Genomic DNA, 15,400 nt, shown 5'->3' with positions numbered 1-15,400 from the left:
ATTTATTGAAAAGGTAAAGGTTGGACTGAAGCTGACTTGCAATGAACTGAGTATGGTTTGAAGAGTTAATGCTGCTTTTAATGCAATCCTCTAGGTAGATATGTTCCTTGGGACACTGGATATTATCCTCTCTGGGACTTTCAGTGGTTGCTATTGCTCCCTGCAACTTGGTTTTCAGTTATAAAATGTGAATTATAAGAATATCTGTCCTTTGCTGTAGAGCACTTTCAGATTTTAAGACTGAAAGGTAGATATTAATGTGAGCTTCAGTCCTCAAATCATGAAAATAAAGACACACAATCGTATCTGACAGTGTGAAAACTACCAGAGTACTGCTAAAATAAGTATGGTAGCTGAGAGTTGCTTTTACTTGTATTCATGCAGTGCCATTAGAGTCAGTGAAGCTGCACAGATAGAGAATATAGTAGGTCTTTGATTCACAAATTACAAGGGTGGTTTTTTCCTTAAAAGCAGTTCTAGGGGAAATAAACAAAATTAAGGAAAACGACAGATTATTTCCCTCATCATGGCAGCATCATATATACATTCATCTCTTTATTCTTTGGGGATTTCTAAGGCTGCATTAACTATGAAAAAAATTATATCCAAGGTACCAAGACATAGGCAAGAACAAAATCATTTCTGCCACCCAATCAAAGCAAATGTAACCTTGAGAAAAAAAAAAAAATAATCTGTAGAGCAGCAATCTCCAACTATTCACCTTTAGATCAAAATAAATACATAATTCTTGAATGTCTCCAAAGTATACAATAAATGCATCTACAATGGAGCCTGTCGAAAGCAGCCTGGCAAACCATCAGGAGTTGGAACCATTTGTGGTGGGACCTAAGTGTTATTTTACCGACTGTGGCAGAATCCCTAGGCATTTTTGTTGGGTTTATTTCATGTACACAATATACAAGAGTATCTCTAAGGCAACAGAGAGCTCCTAAGCAGAGACCAAAAGGCTTTCAAAATATATTCTGAGAGCAGCCAGCTCAAGAAAACACTTTATTCTGAGGTTTATTGGAAAGAAACTCTACCATTACAATCATTAACAGCCTTCTCTAGACTCAAGTAGAAGCACATTTTTATAATTTAGACTCTACTTTTTAAGTAAAAAACTTCTGAAGGTGTACACAATGAATTCATTTCAAGACAGGGTCCTGGGCACAACTGAATATAGAAGTGGTGACCAATGGGAGTCTGAAGTGTTTATCACTTCCACACATTTCAAATATCTTTTATGACTGCTGCACCTCCAGAGAGTAAAAATCAAGCCTCAGTTTTGAAACTAAAGGCCCTGTTTAAAGGATCGGTTGATTGAATAAAGACAAAGTTTGGGTAAGAACCAGCACAAGCTTGCCTACAGATAAACACATTCCTGGGCTGGATTGGTTTCCCTTTCAAGAGTTATTTTTTTGTGATCTGTTAACAACTTCTCTTTCTCTTTTTTTTTTTTTTTTTAATCCCTCAAACACTGAGCAAAATCTTGGCTGTTGCAGTTGGGTCTGGCTCTGCAAGGCTGATTATTTTATTCAGTGCTGTTCTCTGTAATCCAATAGACCGGTACTTTGCTACTATGGTGATGGGCCAGATAATTGCAAAATCTTAGTTATGGACCGATAACTTTGAAAACCCTAAATTCCTTAAGAAGAGAAATATATAAATCACCAGGAAATGAAACAACTATGTTTCCAGATCAAAATACTAAACCTAAAAATGTCTTATTAACAGCCACAGTAAACTGTGCCAGTGCACTTTGAAGTGGAAATTCAGAGAATTTTATGAAATTCTGCAAATCTCGAGTTACACTTGGCATGTATTTCCACTAGGTTATCAGAACTGAGCAGCTACTCTATGAGCAGTAATAGGTATAGATAAAGAAAAGCAATAAAATGATTACCACTGGGTGGAAATTATGAAAATGTTTTATTAAAAGTATTCATCTGGAAAAAAACCCTGCCACATATATTTCAGCAGTGTTATAGGTTTTCTTGCAGGTTTGCATCTGAGAACTTCACATGGATAATGAGCTTGCTTCAGTTTTTACTTTTCTCTTAAGTAAAAAACAACAATTCCTTTGTTATTCCTGTGTAAGCCAACATCCTGACTTGTACGCAAAAGAAAAAAAAAGTATGCAACAGATGATTTAACAATAATCCTGTGGTTATTTGAGCTCAAACCTCCAGCCAGTGACAGGTATAGATTTACTGCAGGTTGAGCTGAGCTGAGGCACTAAGGAGGTTCCAGATTTCAGTTAGCCCCAGCCCCTACTTCCCTGAAATAACAATGGAAAATCCTGATACTGTAACTTTTCTCTTCCCCAGCTTCAAAAATTTTCTATAAATACATATATATATATATATAAATAAAATAAAATTAAAAAATTCCAACCTCATAACCTCGTTCTGTTAAGGTCAGCACCAACATGTTGAGTGACATGTTGTGATACAGGGCTGCCTGCTCCGACACTGAGGATTTCAAGCAAGATGCTTTGCTTCAGGCTTTCTGAACGCAAATAACTCCTGCACCACTTGTAGCCTCTCTCCTGATCTCTACAGTACAAAATATAAATACAATAAATTCTAGTCACCCATAATCCTGAAAGAATGGTTATAAACTGAAAGAAGGGAGAATCAGATTAGATCTCAGGAAGAAATTCTTTCCTGTGAGGGTGGTGAGACTCTGGCCCAGGTTGCCCAGAGAAGCTGTGGCTGCCCCATCCCTGGAGGGGTTCAAGGCCAGGCTGGATGGGGCTTGGAGCAACCTGGTCTGGTGGGAGGTGTCCCTGCCCAGGGCAGGGGGGTGCAACTGGATGATCTTTAAGGTCCCTTCGAACCTGAACCATTCTATGATTCCATAAAACCAGAAGAAAATTACAGTCCCTGATTTTCAGTTGAACCTCGTTTGTATTGGCACAACCGCGGATGGTGCTCATAACAAATTTCTGGATAAGAAAGTCCAGTTGAAGCCACTGGTAGTGGCTGAACCTACCACCTCTCAAACTGTTGAAGCAAAAAGCAACCAAATGCAACTTTGTACAACTCGTGTACACTCGTGGAGCTGCAGGACAAACTGCCCTCAAAGAACATACTGCCTGGTCTGGGAAACACAAATCTAATAATAAAAGACCTCACAGTTCAATAGAAATTACCGTAAAAAAAATTGAATTGAATCATTTTGGGGGTGTTTGAGTATCCTAGAGAACCCGTTTACTCATTGCCTGTTACTTTATATTTGATTTTGCTAAGGGGTATGGGACTCTCCTCTTTTTTTTCTTTTACAAGACTCTACTCTTGAATAGTCTTTGTTCACAGAGTGCACAGGCTGCAGACATGGTCAGCTTCCACTGAGGGCACTGGAAGGGAAAAAATGTTTATGCTTCCCTGTTCCATACCCACGTGCCAGAATCCACCATAAGCTGGGCCTAAGAAAACAAAACACATTCACAAAAATGAGCAGAGATTCAATTACAGAATTAATCCTTTCGAGCAGGTGGTTTCTGGTGAATCCACTGCCAGAAACAGGCTTCATATCAGGTAAATCCAACTTCTACTGCCAAGAAGTTAATCAAAAAGCTATTATAACTTATTACTTGTCTAATTTGGGGCCTGCAAAGCATTGTAAACATTTCCGAGTTATTTATATAAGTAGCACATCAATTATCTATGTCCAGATACCAAGACAGATAGATAAATTGATTATTTTGTAATTTAACACATGAATTGATGTGTGTGCCTGTGTCCGTGTCTGTGTCTGCGCACTGTTCAGCAATTTATCACAAAGTCTGTTTCTTACATCATTTGGCACCTTTTCCACTTTTGAAAAAAATGGAAAAAACTCCAAGGAACCCTAAAATATATATGCATAGCATCCACCACATAAAATGCAGTACCTCTTACTAACCCAGCTTTAAATGAGGAAATCCAAAAAATAAGGTTCTAACTTTAATGTTCACTGGCCCTAGTTACACACCATTCTACGGACAAAAGAGCTGTCAAAAGGGATCAGGAAACTCTGGCTTTCTAAATGCTTTCACTGAGGGTGGCTGAGACTCAAAGTTTCAGAGAAAGTGAACCTCCTTTCCTGGTATAAAGCAGTAAACCAATTATGCCAAACCCAGCAGGTGATTAGCTTATGCCCTGAAGCATGAGATTTGATTATTCTTATCTCGGTATGCATACTGGAGCTACAAATATTATTAATGGCCATAAAACCATCCAGCCTTTTAAAAAAAAAATAAATAATCTAACCTGAAAGTTTGATTTGATGACCTCTCTGTGTGGCAAATTCCAGAATGTTTATTTTGTTTAATCTGAATGCTTTAGCTATCTTGTGGTCGCCTGTATTCATTCATATCGCAGGACATGGTTACAAAGCCAAACCATTTCATGTGCACATTGTCCTTTGACAACAATATGTTTGAGCTTCATGATTGTATTGTTGGTACAAAGGTTCAGTCCAGACCTAGATGAATAACTGACCATGTAATTTTCCTTGAGATCTTTCTAAAGGGAAGCAATAAAAAATGTTTCTTTACAGAAACACTACAGACAGGGATGTAGAAATCTTCATTAGTAGGTCATTATTTAATGAAGAACATAACATTGCCAGAGCTACTGAAAAGTGATCCAAAGACTCCTGACATCAATGGGAAATTTTCCATGGATTCCAATGGACTTTGAGCTAAGCCTCAATTGAGCTAAATCACACCATCTTGGTTGTACCTCTAAAGGATGATTCGCAGTCCTGTTTAAATTAGGGTGAACCACTACAAAATAAATCATAACATCTATAGAGATTTCCCCCCAGACAACCCACAAACCAGACTTCGTCGCAGTGAAGAGTATTTCCACCAATGTGCGTCAATTTACAATTATGCAGATTGGATTTCAAGTGCCATTCTGCTGCCCAGTTGATTCCACCTTGATTTTTTTTATAATCCTCCAGGTTTTAATACATCACACAGCACTGAGAAGTGTGTTAGGGCAGACTCCCTTTGTCTCATAATAAATAATTTCCTTCAAGATGAAAACAGCAGCTACTGTTTTGTGAATGCTTGGCTGAGAGAAGGTTCTTGAATAAATAGCCTCACTTAGAAAACATATTTACAAAAGCCTCTGAGAAAGTGCAACGTATATGACATTTTCAAATGGTGCTTTAAGAACACTGTACTTGACCTGACACAAGAACTGATGACTTCTTACAGGAACTTGCAATTCAGATGTCCTTCAGGTAACCAGCTAAATCATAACAAATTGTTTATCTGCGGTTGGTCTTTGAAACAAAAAGAAAGTAAAAACCAACTCAAAAAACCCAGAAACATGACATCAATCACATTCCAAACACAGTGTTGAGTGTTTCTCAGCCATTTCTGGTTATTTGGTACACTTTTGACAACCTTTTAGGATCTGAACTTCCAAACAGAGTGAAAGAATATGTTTGAAAGACCTAACGGCAAAACTTACAACTTTCAGGTTTTTTGGTTGTTTTTTTTTTTTTTAACAGACTGTCAAAGACTACATCTTTCTTTTGTTTCAAAGTGGGAAAACTGTAGTTCTTGAAATTTGATAAAAGACTGAAAAGGTAATGCATTTCCTCCATTCCTGATCTTAGGTCTGTTACCTTATCCAGGAGCAAGGGAAGTTGTACTGACACACAAACAACTTTCTAGGAGATCTTGGAAAGAGACGATCCCAGTTGGGTGATTTAACTGGTGTCCAGCGTCAGTTTGTTGCTCTGGCCAAGTTTTTCTGTGTGAGTTCCCTTAAGGACTTCATTACAGTCCTGAACATTTAAGGAGTTCAAAATGGAGATGTTAGTAAGACTCAAATACTTCTCTTCGTCTGCACCCCACAACCCCCCTGTTTCAGCCAGGAAGCAAGGAGAGAAACCGAGTGCCAAGCTGGAGCATTTCAAGTTAAGACCATTATATCACCCTGTTTCTGACTTGTAAGTCAAACTAATCAAATCAGCACTTACACTCATTTAAAAAGGGAGAAATTTCAGGACATAATATAGGGAAAATGCATTGTCAAAACAAACTTTTGTTCTGCATCTTCTCAAAGAAGGAACTTGAAAACTAACTTTATTTTGCCTTTTACATCTGGCAGTATACCTTGGAAAATATTGAACTGTAGAAGAATTTCATTAGTAGATTTAGTCCAAATGTGAAATTGGGAAGCACGTCCATTCACTCAGGCCTTACCAATAAATAAATTGGGCTTTTCTGATCTCTCTTATTAAGTAAAAGCAAGCCAGACCACTCTATGAGTACTAAAATTTCCCAGTTGCTCCACTTCCAAAGTCTCAGCTAAATTTGATTTCTAATTTTGACTTTTAAATAACTAATTGCATATATATATATGTATATATACACTCTAGAACTGTATACAAATATACATGCACACACTCTGTTCATACACCTCTGTGGGTACGTACCTGCCTTGAAAATCTCTTAAGCAGACAGATTGAATGCACTTAAATTGCTACAGCTTAATAACTTTGAAGCTCCACATGAATTGATTTTAGTATTGTTATACTGCCTTATCAGCAAAGCCCCTGTCTAAGGAAAGGATTTGTGTGCGTGTGTGTGACTGTGCATGCATGCCTGTAAATAAGTGGATTTTACTACAGCGGTAGTAGAACACACAAATCTAGTTTTAAAAGTATTATCTTCAGTGCACAGAGGTCACTGTTTATGGCGGTAAGGTTACGAGGAGGAGGAATATCTTATGAAGAAGGTGCTGGACTTGGGCTTCAGAGGCTCAGGTTCAATTCCTGACTCTGCCAGAGGCTACTTCTGTGACCCTGGACAACTTGCAGAAGCAGTTAAGCAAATGCTTAAGTCATCTTTTGTTCAAAGGGCAATATTTTCTTTCTCTCTCTGTCCCAGCCCCTAGCTTACAAATGCTTTACACCAGTGCCTGGGAGGCGGTTTGGCAGGGGTGTTATTCTTGGGGTTGTTTTTTTTAACTACAGCATCCTGCACAGCTCAGCCCTCATTTCACTCTGCAACCTGTTAACTACAGCATCCTGCACAGCTCAGCCCTGATTTCACTCTGAACGCAAATACTTAAATAATTATACTTTATAGATGGAAGTCCAGAATCATTGTATCGCACACCATTTAGTTCTCAATAATCTAAGAGAATATATATTAGTGCCATATAAAATATGGGACAAGTGGAAGAGAAAATAAAAAGGCTGGGGTAGTAGTTGAGGAAAAGAATAATTAGCTTTATCTATATTCTTACCAGGTATCACACCATACCTACTAAGAATAAAAATATAAGGGTCCAAAGTGTAAATACATTTTATATTTACATAATTATAGCAAATAGAGGATCCAAAGTTACAGTTGTAATTGACAATCAGTTGCAAAACATTTTTTATGGCAATGATCTAGGAAGGATCCAAAGTTACAGTTGTAATTGACAATCAGCTGCAAAACATTTTTTATGGCAGTAATCTAGGAAAAATATTAGAATTTAAATGTAATTAATTGAGAGCAGTCAATATAAGAAAAATGTCAGATTTGGACAACAGATCAACACACCAAACGTGCTTCGATTTTAAATATTATTTTTCACTCGTGGACAGTGTTTAACAGGTTACCATCTTTTTTCCTGCCATTTTGTCCCCTTTTGTTGGTTCCTTCCAGCCTTCGAGCCAGGAGTTGGGCAAGGGGCTCCCTCTGGTGCCGACACCAACACCGCTCTCTGGGTTTGTCTCTGCATTCTGCTTAGGACCCGGTTATGGAAACTCAGCATTACGCAGGACTGCGTTGGTTAGCCTGTCAAATAATTTCTTTTCATACCTCTGGTTTAATTAAGCAGTGAAATTGTCTTTAGAGAGCACTCCGAAAGCACCTCACTGCTCAATGTGGTATCATCACACGGTATCTTTTTCACAGACACCCAAAGATAAGACAGGACTTGTTGCCAGCGTTTACACATTTCCCACTGCTTTGATTAAGAATCAGCTTGCATTTTTGAAATAGCAAATATTTCCTGAATTAATGTATGAAAGCAAAATGGCAGCTCAAGTATATTACCAGCCAAATATCAAGTAGCTTGCTCCACAAACACCAGGCACAACTTTTTTGGTTAAGATTGCATGTTCTTAGTGTTGATGTATTTTTTAGTTCTACTAGAAGTTTCACTCTCTGTTTTCCAAAACGAAGCCACTTCAGTACCATAATTACTACTTCTCTGAATTTCTGACAGGTTACGTGACCCCATATAAAATATTACAGTAGGAGAAGAGGTGCAATAGTTGGCATCACAAGGTTTTCATCACAGGTCTATGGTAGGTAAAGGTCTGTCACAATTTTCATCACATTTTCCTAATTATTCAGAACTATTTTTAAAATGTGCAAAAAAGTTGCATGTAAATTTATTCCAGGGAAGTTATAATTCTCAGTGAAATTGTTTATATCTAAGGAGAAAATGAAATTTTAAATACCGTGTTATAATGTATTAGAAATGTAACCGGAGTCTAACTTCTCTTCACATATGCTGATTTATTTCACACATACCATCTGAGTTTATATTGAGCATTTTACTTTTTTTTTTTTTAAAGAAAAAGTTAATCAATTTATGAATGGCCAAGCCCATGTACATAGTGATGTGTCATTATTTCGGAAGAAACATACTTGAAAACAATTAAACACTGACGTTTTACAAAAGCTGAACAGTGTCCATCAGGGATCCAACAAGATTTTCCCATGTGAAACCCTCCTCATTTTCAAAGGCCCTTACAAAGAGAAATCTCACAAGAACGGGATCATTCATAGCTCTGCCAGTCTCCAAACCACGAATGGGTGGCAGATGAAGAAAGACCTATGGCTCCCCCATTAATAAGAGGTTTAATATTTTCTTGCTTCATCTGCCAGAACCTTTATACAATTCTCATAACTTTTCAACTATGCAGTGTTATACATAATGATCTGAAGAGGCAGCACTGTATTTTTTCCATCTGCAGTGAGCTTTCCAAGCATTCATTAATCCTCACAGCATCTCAGGGTAGTAGTTCAATTTATGGATGGGAAAACAAAATAGATTGAGTACTGGAATATATTTTAATGAAAGTGCCAAGCACAGGCATGAGATTTAAAGTGCCCCCAGTGTTTCTTTCTTGTGGACATGAGGCAGCTAAGACCTTAGACGTGGATATGATGGAAAAATCTGGCATGGCTTAATTTCTGCATCGCAGCCCCAGCAGCTGAGTGAAGAGTGAGAATGGGAAAAGCAAGGACCAAACTATCATATTGGTTCTCCTCTCTCTTTGTACACCAGGGAATGGCGATGAGCCACAGCACACCTATGAACTTGGTAAAGCAGATCTCCTCTCTCTTTGTACACCAGGGAATGGCAATGAGCCACAGCACACCTATGAAGTTAGTAAAGCAGGGGGAAAAAAAAGGTTATTCTATCTCTCTGTTACGACAACAGGGACAAGAGCCAAGGCAATGCAAAATGTTGCTAAACAGTAAAAAAAAAAGGAAAGTTATGGCATCCCTTTAAGGGCTTCTTCATCATTAAGATTCCAAATGCTACAAAATTAATGTTTAGGTAGTGATCTTACTCCAGCAAACTTATAAAAAAATAAGAGTCAACTTTGACCTCAGCAACAATATGCAAAAACATCAGAGTTGCAAGAGCACAAAACGGTGGATATGAATTAAGAGCAATGAAATCATCACGTTTTACATTTTCTAAAAACTGCTCTGTTCTTAAACATCAGTTGCAGCAACTGCTCCAAAACAACGCAAAATCTTTTTCTTTAATGGCCACTTTGAAGTCATGTTTATAATTCAATTTTGTTCAACCTTTGCTGAGACCTTCACTGCCAAATGGTACGTGTCTCTACATCGACTAAAACATACCAAATACAAGCTAGAGTCTATCTACAGTCTTATATTTGGAATTTTTTAAAAACAAGCAAACAAAATAGCATGGAAAAAGTAATGTTAACTACTTCATTCTACTACATCAATGTTCACTAATTCATTAAAGGCATGAAAGTCGACTAAGTCACTGTCCTATTAAGAGAAATGCTGTTTCTTAATATATACTAGCTGTATATACATTTGTTGCACATATTAACTCCAATAAAATTGCTGCAATCTCTACAGATTTACACTGAAGTTTGAATCAGACCACACATAATTTATTATAACTGTAAGAACATTCACAAAATTTCTATTTCTAATTTTTATTTCAAGAACCAAAACTTCTGAGCTGTTTTCTGACAACTGGGATGGAAACTCTCCCATCCACTTCAGAGAAATAATACACTCTCCACCTTTTACTTCCTCTGAATAACAAAGTTCCCCTCAATAGGAAACAGATCAAATCCTAAATAAATAAATAAGCACATCTGGTATTTATTTATCCATCCCAGTCCTTGGAAATTTTATGCTAATTGCAGTTCTGCTACTAAGGCTCTGGAAAACATCTTATAGTTGGGTTTATATTTTTTTACTGCAATGCACAAATAGAAATGCTTTATTTCCCAGTGTTTCTCCCCTCTTTATATTATACAAAGTTAGTCCTCTCATTGTATATGAAAGTTAGTAAGTTGATTAACAATACAGCTGATCAATTCCTTCTACTTTCGTCTTGTCTAATATTCCCAGTGTTTCTCCCCTCTTTATATTATATTAAGTTAATCAACTTACTAACTTTCATATACAATGAGAGGACTAACAGTACAGCTGATCAATTCCTTCTACTTCCTTCTTGTCTAATGCAAACTCATACTAAGAAGTCCTGTGTTCTCAGCTCACCAACAACAATGAAGATAACTAAAAAGTAAAATCCCAGTTCCCCACTGCTTTAGTCCTGTTGTAAACTGGTGTTTCTCCTCTGAAATGGACAAAATCAGATGGACTTTGGCCTGCATTTTCACAGAGACATTTCAGGATTGAACAAGGCTACTTGTTTCCAACACAGCTTAGCGTCTATTATGCTCCATTAGCAATTTATCATCACTGAATTCAATATGTCATTTTTCTGATACATGCCTTCTTTCTACCTTCATTCTTCCTACTTTCAGTCCCCTCATCTTTCCCATGCTCCTTTTTCTACTGCGCAGGTGGTCATGCAGCCTGTTCCACACAGAGAAAAGGGATCTGAAAACTTCCCCCAAACCACAGTCCCTCTCCTGGAGCACAGAGCTTTTTTCTCATCTGGGGAAAAAGGGCATGGTCAAGGATTTGTTCCTAAGTCTTCACATTGACAAAACTACTAAAAAACTTCATTTTGGAAACACACCTTGAGGTAGAAACATACTTAAAAACAACAAACGGCTTCAAATCACTAATTTTTTTCCTGGTTTTGCAAAAAGTTCTCCAGCACATAAGACTCATGTACAGGTATTGCCATTTCCTAGAAAGTTGCAGAAATCAACCTAACATCTGATACCACAAAATAAAACTGGTCTCTTGTGACATTTTCATCCCATTTATGACAAAACCATAATCTTAATCATTTGGATACAGAGCAGATTTCTGGCAATTACTCCTCTCTGCCCCATGGATCTCCACAGATAGATGTTCACACTTGAACCTTGGACCACCAATACATGGGGCCACGGAGAAATCTCACAAGATGTCAACAGCTCTTACCCTGTGCACTGAAAAGCCATGAAATAAGTCAGACGTGTAGTTTACCAACTTTCTACATGAGGAAATACATGACCTACACAAGGTTGCACTTTTAGCCTGGTCTTCTAAAGCAGTGGGATATACACAAACATACTTTATGTGCATTTAAGCCATTTTTTTCATCAGTTGGTGATTTCAGCCCAACCTATCCTTGGAACAGGCAAATTCATTGAAAATAAGTGAGAAAATAGACATGAGGAATGGCAAGATTCTGAAAACTTCCTGCAACCTCAACAGAAAAAAAAAAGGAAAAACTGCAATACATTACCAGGCACAAGAAATATGAATGAGAAAAAGAGCTCTCACCAGTGTTTCAAGTGAGGAAGAGTTTCACTCTATGAGACAGAAATCTTTTGGGAAAGCAGCTTTCATTAGTTCTGGCATTTCTAAACTAATATGAATACCTTATTTGATGGTCACAACTTCAGCGTACTTTACTGAGCTCATCCTGCTGACTCTGATGAGTTTGTAAGAGTGTAAAAATAACAGAATTTGGCCACTTACTGCACTTGGGCACCCTGAACCTCCTGCTCTTGCATCCTGGGGGGAGATGGAGGTGTACATCACAGTAAGGATCTCACAGCCAGCAGGACACTTGGCTTGAAGGGGTCTGACAGTGGGTAGGTGCTGCTACTCTGTATAGCAGAGGGCTTGTCATCTGCAGGTCTTCTGCTGAGACCAGACTGATGGCCCCAGCATCTCCCTAGGCAATATGGTACATTTGACATCCTGTACCATTTACAGAATTTGCAATCAAAGTTCTGCTATCAGAAGCAGGCAAAGGTTGTTACTCACACCTCTCTTTCTTTCAGTTAAACTTATTTCTGCCGGGTAACAAACATTTTGTTTCTTTAAGCATTCGCTTTCTTCCTCAGGAAGATTTGCAACTCTTGCAGAAGTTTCATACCCATCTAGTGGCTACAGCCTGGAACTGAGCAACAGAAGGCACAGGTCTGTTATCTTGCTACTGAATGGCTGCACAATCTCAGGTTAGTTACCTGCTCCAGGTATTTTTCCCATCAGTAAGAATTAGGATATTGATAGCTGCTCACTACTGAAAAGCACTATGAGATTGCAAGTAAAAGTTGAAAGGGGATCAAACACTAGTATTAGTAACCGTATGAACTTAGGTACAACAAATTCATTTATTTGGAAGACTGTGTGTCTGGTTTTCCATTGCAAAATTATAGACTCTCATCCTGTGAATTACAATACTAGAGTCCTGTAATACTGTTTGTCTTTAAAAAAAACCAAAACCAAAACCAACATAAAACAAAGAACAAAACAAAATCCCCCAAAACACCTCCCAAAACTAATATAACAAGAAAAACTATATAGGAAATATGCTGTAACTCTACCAGAAATTTGAGTTGGAGATTTAATATGCCGTACACCTCAATCAGCAATATTCTTCACCAAGTCATCAATCACTGTGTTGACCTATGAACTTAAGCATTTGATAGCAACTCATTGTCACTTAAGGAACTACCATTATTGTAGCATATGGGAACAACTATCTTCAAATAGGAACACAAACAAATAAACAAAAAATTTACTCAAGAAATGACCTGTCAGTTCAAGACCTAGATTATGCTCAAATGCACACACAATATAAAAGATAATGAATAGTAAAAAGGAATATAGACAACCCTCCTGGTGAGTCACCACCAATTCAGTTTTCTAAATATTCTTGATGTTCAGAGAAAAGACATTTTAAAAGCTCAAATCCAAGTCTGTCCTCATTGAGTAACTGTTCTTTGGCACAGAGGGAACGACAGTGGCTGTACTGATGACACAACAGGAAACACTCTTTGACCCTTTCCAGTTTACAGAGATAAACAATAAACTTTCTAACACTGACGAATTAACTTCAAACAAATAATATCAGCATCAAAGTTACCAACTAAATTGTCTGATTGCACAGTCAGAAGTTCTCACTGAAAGCATCTTTATATATAGATGCATGAAGTCTACGGAAATTTTTGCTTGAATAAGGATGGCAGGGTTGAACTCAGCATCTCTGAGATATTTCATGCTAATAAAACACTCTATTCAGAGGGGCTCAGAGAAAGCACTAAAATCTACATGCATTTCATGAAATGACTTCTGAGATTTGGGTTCCATTAACCTTACTCAAATGCCTACTCAGCGGCCACAAGGAGCTCAATCTTACCAGATTTTGCATGTGGGTATTTTAATAAATAAATAAATAAATAAATAAATAAATGCACGGTAACAATTTCTGAGGGACTTAGCCTATCTATATAATTTTATTACGTTTGGCAACTATCAGCTGAATTAATCATGTGGTGAACTGTACCCGCACCTGTTCAATTGCTGATTAATGGTTTTGCAGAGTGAGTGATTTATCGGCAGCATTAAATGAACACATAACGAGCTACGCAGGTTATACACGTACATCTAGGTGTATGTTACATCACCAGATGTAGATCATGTTATAGATTGTCAAAGGCCCTAGAAAGAAAACTCAAGTAAATGTAAGCCCTGTGGCTTAACAATTCTCTTAAAACAGTCAAACTTGATTCCTTTCCTTGTAGCACGTTTCCCTCTGTAAGAACAGCAGCATTATTTTATTCCAGCCCTTTCGGTACATCCTGACGGTAAATAATGGATCAAAAAATACAGTCATGAATACAGAAGAAGGTGGAAATAAAGCAACAGAAAAGGATAACATGAAAGAGGAGCTTTCCTCACAGCACTGCAGGAACACTGCTATATTCTGCTGGAGGATTGAACTCCGCAGCTCCTGCTTATTTTTAAGAGGATTTTAAAAGCTAATGATAGAATCATCAAGATTACAAAAAAATAAATAAAGAGGAAAACAACCCTGTTTGGTTCATCTCTTAATCAAAATATGTAATCAGAGGGCCTAAGTGATGATTACCTCCTGCTTTCAACCTAAGTCAGGGAAGCAGCCCCTCAAATGAGCTTTTTCACTCTTTGCAGTGCCGGGGAAGGTGGCACTTCACCACACAGGTACGATCACGCGCTACGCTCGCCTCGTGATGATCTGAGCTCTCCCTATATTTCAGGAGGGCAGCAGCCCTCTGTGGCTAAGGCACACTGTAGGAGTTCAGTAAACATGGGACCCATAGCAAGAAAGCCACTTTTTAGTAATGGCACCTCTATTACCACAAACACGTTCACAACTGTTAGTGCAATTAATTATCGGGACGAGGAGATACGCAGCAAAAGACTCAAAATTGCCTTTACTGGAACACAATTCATTTAGATGATTTATGGATTTCTTTATTATTAGCATCACAAGAGCTTTTTCAAAACAAGAGAAATCATTAAATCCCATAAAGCACGGACTATCGCCGCAGTTAGCTGGTAATTGATATCCTTGCTCGTGCCATTTATATCCCTAAATGGAGCTGATAAAACAAAAATTAGTAAAGCATGCTGGCGGAGAGCGAGAGCCTGCACCTTTCCCTCCTTCCCTTCTCTCCAGCCACCCAGAAGGAATTACTCGCCCCCCCCCACACGCCACAGCCCCCAGGAGCGTTTGAAATTCAGTGCAGGTGCTTCCCCAGCCTCCCCGAGAGCTGGGCTCACCTTCCCCCCCCTCCAAAGAGCCCGGGGAGGAGGGGGGGGTGACACACAGAAACTTTGGGAAGGATGAAGGGGGGGCCCTCTTCCATACCCCCCCCCCCCCAGCCCAGCTGGACATCGCTATGGCCCAGAAATCAGCCTCAGCCCAGG

At 38.3% G+C, this 15,400-nt stretch overlaps 1 protein-coding gene across 6 annotated transcripts in view; it reads right to left on the bottom strand.

Annotated features, from left to right (window-relative positions):
* Positions 1–15,400, bottom strand: part of NLGN1 (neuroligin 1) — a 436,439-nt gene that overhangs the window by 420,183 nt on the left and 856 nt on the right. The gene's annotated exons all lie outside the window — the stretch shown is intronic.

Source organism: Calidris pugnax, unplaced genomic scaffold (assembly GCF_001431845.1).
Source record: "Calidris pugnax isolate Ruff unplaced genomic scaffold, ASM143184v1 scaffold52, whole genome shotgun sequence".
Taxonomy (NCBI): domain Eukaryota; kingdom Metazoa; phylum Chordata; class Aves; order Charadriiformes; family Scolopacidae; genus Calidris; species Calidris pugnax.
The sequence above is the reverse complement of the archived record's forward strand: the minus strand, read 5'-3'. Positions and strand labels throughout refer to the sequence as shown.